This window comes from Ipomoea nil, unplaced genomic scaffold (genome assembly GCF_001879475.1).
Source record: "Ipomoea nil cultivar Tokyo-kokei standard unplaced genomic scaffold, Asagao_1.1 scaffold2939, whole genome shotgun sequence".
NCBI classification, from domain to species: Eukaryota; Viridiplantae; Streptophyta; class Magnoliopsida; order Solanales; family Convolvulaceae; genus Ipomoea; species Ipomoea nil.
The window spans coordinates 553,014-560,447 of NW_017619367.1; positions in this window are offsets into that span (position 1 = coordinate 553,014).

Sequence of the window (7,434 nt, forward strand, 5' to 3'; positions counted from 1 at the left end):
TAATGTAAGTCAGTGATTAACTATAATTTAGCTATGCACAAAATAGTCTCGCAAGTGAAACTCTAAACAAGAAGTTTCAGAGGAATATTTAATTGAAAAGACATTGTTAACTTTTCATCAAAGTAATTTTGTACTCCAGCAACAGTACATGATAACAAATTATGAGAAACATTATAAGCTGATTTTCACAGCCCTTGTGGCTAAGAAACGCAACCATTTGTTGATGAAGAAGCATAATGCAATTATGGTTGTCTTTGGACTGGTGCCTGAAACACATAATGTTGCCCAGTTAAGCAACTTTATAAGAGGTTGCGGTCAAGATTATGACTGGTGTGGTATGAGTTTCGAGCTCAAAATAAGAAGCAAAGTGATCAAGATAATCAAGGACGACCAAATCCATCGAAGCAAAATTCTAGCCAGAAGCAGGTTTGCCATCAATATGGGTGTGAATGGAATTTGTCTCTACGTGCCGCACACCAAAGCATTTGATCGTCGAAGAATGCATCTCATCTTGATGATTCTAGCTAATTTGCCTGAAGCAAATACTGCGATAAATGATGATAATGAAATGATGATGAGCAATTGATGAAGAAATGATTGGTGTCCTAATAATATTTTGAACAATGCATGAAAATATATTCATGGCGGAAAAAGTTAGTTCATGCCTGAAGCATGAAGCATCCGAGAAGTTAGCTCATGCTTGAAACATTTGAGAAGTTAGCACATGTTTGAAGCATCCGAGAAATTAGTTTATGCCTGAAGCACCCAAAAAGTTAATTCATGACCACAATATTGATTGCATGGTCGAGAAGTATATAACTCCAAAAGTTATTTTTGGACACAAATTATTATGAGTGCAAAGTGATTTTACTTTGCTGATTTTACTACTCGAATTGACTATTTGAAGAGTGACTATTCTGAAAGTTTACTTCTCGGAGTTCTCTTTGTTTTCATGCTTATTTATGAAAATTTTTCTCATGCATGCAACATGACTCTTGTATGAAATTGACTGGTTGCTAATTCAAAATTGAATTATTATCAATCCTAGAAGGATTGCTATTATCAATAAATTATGATAATCATCTTTTGACTAAATTTAAGATGTCAACATGACAAATCCCTCTCCGAATATGGCTTAGTGCAATTATGTATTATTTAAGGAGTGGTATAGCCCTTTATAAGAATGATCCTCGACTAATGTCATACATGATATGATTGATTTAAATGTCATTGGTTTGAAAGATAGAAGAAAATGGTATCATATCAGTTTGCCCGAAGTAAACGAGGGAATGGATTATTTCATATCAGTTTGCCCGAAGCAAATGAGGGAGTGAATTATATCATGTGAATTTGCACGAAGCAATTCCCAAACCAGTGAGTGAACTAATGGAAAGTTGAGGATAAAGATTTTTGGGAGATCTTGAAGATCTATTTTATTTGACAAGCTTCCCAGCTTCCCTATGATTGTTGTGTACCCTTATAATATCATTTGATATGTATGCTTTCATATCTGATTATATATGTTACGCTTAGATGATTGCATATATGTTTTGGGTACTTCATATGTTGCGATACACTTTTAAAGGCTTTATAGACCCAAATGATTTTATAGTATAACATGAACTAGTGGGTCACCTTGGGTAATTATATATTTTCTTGTTGGGGACATCAGTTTTATTTGCTATTGTGGTTGTCACAATCTGACCTACTGCATATCATAATTATTCCCCGTAGAACCTAGTACGTGGTATAAAACCAAACATTTCTCATCTGCGTTTTATTCACAATGTGTAGTGTTTTTCCTATATCACCACCATAGCGAACCTTTTTTGGGCATGTATATGTTGATTATAACCCTCCGTCTATTATTTAAATCATTAGAGCCCATGATAAGGGATCAATATATAATTAGGTACGCTGACTACACACTTTATGAAGGTCATTTCACGGTATTAGGGGGAGATAAAAGTTCAAATTTAAAACAATATTTAAATCCACGTACTAGGTAGACTGAACTAGAAGTTCAGAAGAAGTAAACTGAACTGGAAGTTCAGAAGATAATTAATCTACCAATACATATATTGATCATAAAAGAGTGACTAGGTCCTATATATCTTCCTCAACTTGGACTGTATGTATCTACCAATGCTCCTAATGCTAGAAGCGTGGAGACATGTTGGTATAAAAGACAAGAATCCGCGGAAAGCTAAAGCTAGTAGAAAATTTCGTCACTCTTGAAATCTCTTAAAGAAGTATGTCCTGAAGACATTCGCCCAGAAAGCGAAAAACCCTAGTAAAATTATAGGTGCACCCAAAATCATAATACTGAGGATGCGGAACAACTAGATAAAAATATCTTTAGCAAATGTCTAGAGTCTGGTTGAATTAGAAATCGCAATTATTTTATATATATGGGAGAAATTTAATAAAAATGTTATAGTTGTCGACAACAGAATTGTCTTTATAAATTGCTCTCAATATATGAGAATCTGGATCCAGAGCTAGGCACCAGTAGTGTCCTGATTTTTTAATGTATAAAAGAGAAATTAAGGCATGTACAACTCAGCTTCCTAAAACTGTATTCTCTTTATAACATGTACACCATTTAATGTTAACCCTGAAGGTTACAAATGGGTGTTTGCACAAAAGAGAAATACAAACAATATGGTGGTATGATATAAAGCGAGACTGGTAGCTTAAGGGTTTACACAGAGACTTTGAATTGATTTTGATCAAATGTTGTCTCCCATAACAAATGGCATTACGTTCCGTAAATTAACATTATTGGCAGTGAATTATGAGTTTAGATATGGAGTTGATGAACGTCATGACCGTAAACTTATGGGTCATTAGATGCTAATATTTATTTGTAAATCCCTGATGGATTCAGCACTTTTGAAATGAAGAAAGCGAAAATGGCAATGTGTATCATTAAACTACTAAAATCTTTGTATGACTTGAATATTATTGACTGAGTGTTTTCCTCCCGAAGAAGGAATATGCAAATAATATGTACCATTATGTGTTCGTTATCGAATTGCTAATGGATTTATTTATTTATCATCTCAGTCGATATTGACGGTTTAAATATCATTGAATCACATAGAGAGCTTGGTGATATCAGTTCATACCAAAATACGGAGTTTTGAAATAAAAGACTTGGAAATCCAAGTATTGTCTCGACTTGAAGATCGAGCTTCTCCTTGAAGAAGTTTTATACACCAGTTAGCCTACTTGAAAAATATCTTGAAGATGTTTTATATGGATAAATATTATTTACTTATCACACAAACGGCTATCCAATAATCTCTTGAAATAGATAAAGGACCATTTAGACTCGAAGATGATAATGAGGATATTTTGGGACTAGAAGTCCATTACTTCGTTGTTATTGAAGCACTATTATAGAACTAGAAGTTCCATAGTCGCATCAGGCCTGATATTGAATTTGCGATGAAATTGGTAGCAACATTTAGTGCTCCCAATCTATAATTAAATATTGGAATTGTGTTTAACATATCCTTCCAGCATTTTCGAGGTACAAAGAATTTGACGTTTATGTGAGAAACCAATATGTGGTTTTGTTGGGCTACTTGGGTACTGGCTCTTTTATTTGATCCCTATGATGCCAAGTCCCAAAATGGTTATGCTATGTTTTGCTCCCAATGTCCCATATGAGGACGAATAAAGATTGTGTTGCCCAAGCAAGTAATAGGTTTGTTAAGGGGAACCTTACAAAACATATTGCACCTAAGTCCTTCTACACACATGAACTCCAGAAGAGTGGTAAAATTCTTGTTGAGAAAGTTCACCCTAGTGAATAATCTTGCAGATATGTACACTAAGTCTCTGCCTACATCCACTTTTCAGTAATATGTTTATAAAATTGGGATGCATTGGCTTAGAAGATTGTTATCTTCAGAGGGAGCGACAACCCCTAGCTGTGCTAGAATGGACAATCTAGAGGACTTTTGAAATTTTGAAGATTATGCTCCGAGCATATGGTTGTACTCTTTTTCCCTTAGCTAAGTTTTTTCCATGGGGTTTTCTTAGGCTAAGGTTTTTAATGAGGCAATCGATGTAGGTGCACTTGAGTGGATAGTCCTGAAGACCTTTAAAATCTTGAAGATTATGCTCTAAAGGCATATGGTTGCACTTTTTTTTTTTCCCTTAGCTAAGTTTTTCCCTATTGGATTTTCTTAGACTAAGGTTTTTAATGAGGCAACCGGTGCAACACAATGGTTTAATATACTTCCTGTACTCTTTTCCTCGTCTAGTTTTTTTCTCACTGGGTTTTCTAGCGAGGTTTTTAATGAGGCATGAGTATAGTTATTTAATGGTCAAGGGAGAGTGTTATAAATATTTTATATTGATGGTCATTAAACCATGAGACCCTTCATTTGCCTTTCATTTAATCCCTTATTTATGTTGAAGAGTTGAAAGGTTGTATGGATCACTATATATATGGTTGAAAGCTTAATGAAATGACATGGTTGTTGTGCCCTACATTTGGTGTTCTTCTTCTTCTTCTTCTTCTTCTTCTTCTTCTTCTTCTTCTTCTTCTTCTTTCTCCCTTTACTTCGTTATATATACACGCATATACATACATATGAACCTTCGGGCAATTACCATGCAATCATCCCGCGAGAACTAACGAGTTCATAGGCCGAATTAGAACAAAAACCATACAAACAATGTCAAAGAATTTTGCAATTTGTAAAGTTCGATACAATCAATTAATTTCATAAAATTGTACACACAACACACTTATAGCTCAACTTTTTTTGGTCGAGAGTACTCCTGGAGCCGGATCGTTATGCTGTGCATCCGTGTGCACCATGCATGGTACATACAGATGCAAAAAACGACGTCGTTTTGACTAAAAACGCGCGTCCCACTTAAAAAAAATTAGTTTTAATTCCCCTCAACAGCATTATGTTGTTCATTCATTCTAGATTTTTAGTTCATAGATTCTGGATTTTTAGTTTATTGATTCTGGATTTTTAGTTCATTGATTTTGGATTTTTAGTTCGTTCATTGATTCTGGATTTTTATTTCGTTCTTTGATTCTGGATTTTTAGTTCATTCATTGATTCTGGATTTTTAGTTCGTTCATTCTGGATTTTTAGTTCGTTCATTCTGGATTTTTAGTTCGTTCATTGATTCTGGATTTTTAGTTCGTTCATTGATTCTGGATTTTTAGTTCATTGATTCTGGATATTTAAACGTAAATCGAAACTGATTTTTTTCATTCATGCTGGATATTTAGTTCATTCATTATGGATATTTAGTTCATTCATTAGCATTTTTAGTTCATTCATTCTTTATTTTTAGTTCATTAATTCTGTATTTTTAGTTCATAGATTCTGGGTTTTTAGTTCATTGATTATGAATTTTTAGTTCATTGATTCTGGATTTTTAGTTCATTGTTTCTGGATATATAATTCAAATTATGCACAACATAATTTTGTTGCTGAGAATCGAAATTAGATTTTTGTTTAAAAGTGGGACGCACGTTTTTAATAAAACAACGTCGTTTTTGTATCCGTATGCACCATACATGGATGCGGATTCACAACATAATTTGCCCCTGGAGCCTGGGCACGTTACAAGAAGATGAGACGAAGAACTTTATTATATTGTTGAGACGACTTAAGTGCAATGCTTACAAAACGTTAAAAACTCATAACTTAGAACAAATGTAAAGTATTGATATTTAACTATCCAACCTTTTAACCAAGACTATGTGGTCTAATGATACCCGAGTTAGACTTTTCTATTTGGAAGATTGTGAGTTCGAGCCTCAGTGAAGGCGAAGGCGTTATTGATTTTTTGTGTTTCAATAGGTTGAAAAAGTATATAAACAGATATTACATTGTAATCGAACCAATGGCATTCAAAAAACTACCCAACCTTTAAACAACTAATTAATTAATTAATGAAAATACTAGGGGCATGTAGGAGTGTCAATAAGTCTCAACGTTAGTTTTGTCTTTAGGTGTCTCCCCTCCGTATGAAAAAAAAAACCTAGTCTATTGTTATCCTACCCGGTGGTAATTAAAACTTGTGTAACAGACTCGATCAAGAAAGTGTTGGCAAAAGTTAAATTTGTAGCCTTCTAAATATAAAAATCACATGATGGGACAACTCAGTCAAGTTGGTTGGATAATTGACTTAGTAACTACAAAATTTCAAGTTGAATTAACTTTTTGTGAAAGATGTCTATTGATATTCTTGATTTGAACCGGTCAACTGTGGGTAACCTAGACAAGTATACCCCTTTATGGTCCTTTGTCAGCAAACGTTACAAGGCAAACTTTACTCAAAGCACGCTTTCAAATAGCGGTACTTTTTCGTAAATCAAATATAATTTAACAGATTGGAGGGATGTTATTACTATAATTATCTTTACATATTTATTCCTATAATTAATATTCCCATAAATAATGAGACTTTCCTAACAATAATAAACTCAATTTAATGACATGATTAGATTAGAACTAATAACACTTTGACCAACCACAATGATACATATATCTGGAGTATTATATGCAATGTCTAAAATAATGCCAAATTCTATGCATAAAAAAACATACCATTGTGTATAACAAATGCCACATAACGAATATTCCTAAGGTTAGTCTCCCATTGTCACCTTTAAATGCAGACAAACACAACTTGTTAAATTAACTTCTTAATTATAAATCATTTCAACTAGATGTATAATACTAAATCAACGAAAAATGTGTAAATCCAATTGTCAGAAAATAAAAAGTGATACATGTTAAGGCCGCGTGTAGGCGATTTATGATGGACTCGTTATATGTTGAGATAATAAGTCTTGAAGTCGAAAGTAATTCTCTAGTTGCCAACTTGCCATCATATCGCAAGAATATAAATAAAACGACAATAGTCAATAGGTCAGAGCAGGGGAGTTGATTGCCACTTGCTTGATGCGATTAGAAAGATTATTCGTTAATATTAGATTTGTAGCATCTAATATAGCCAGTAAATACGATCTCTACTATAACATAGGGTACGTGCGGAGATCCTTTTCTAGTATACTTTTGGTTTAAGAGTTTATGCTCGGTAAATGATGTGAGATCAGAGGTTCCCGAACTTACTAAAGTTGTATAAAAGTTGCGAAAAGTCCTTCACCCTGTATTTAATGCGGTGTTTATAGGAGTAGCGAGGGGGTACATGCCGGTCTCTCGGCATGTGCAACACGTGGAATGCATGCATTGGGTGAGGTCAGGGCCTTAGCTAATCTCTCCACACATTTAGAGATACCTGATTTCAATGGTCCCACCGCTCTTGGATTTAGCTGAGGGGACTTTGCTCGAGTCTCTAAGTTCCACAAGTCAGATGCTCGTCTCGACCTAATATGGTAGGGGCGGAGTAACGAGTACTAGGCCCCACTGGCCAGTGAAAACT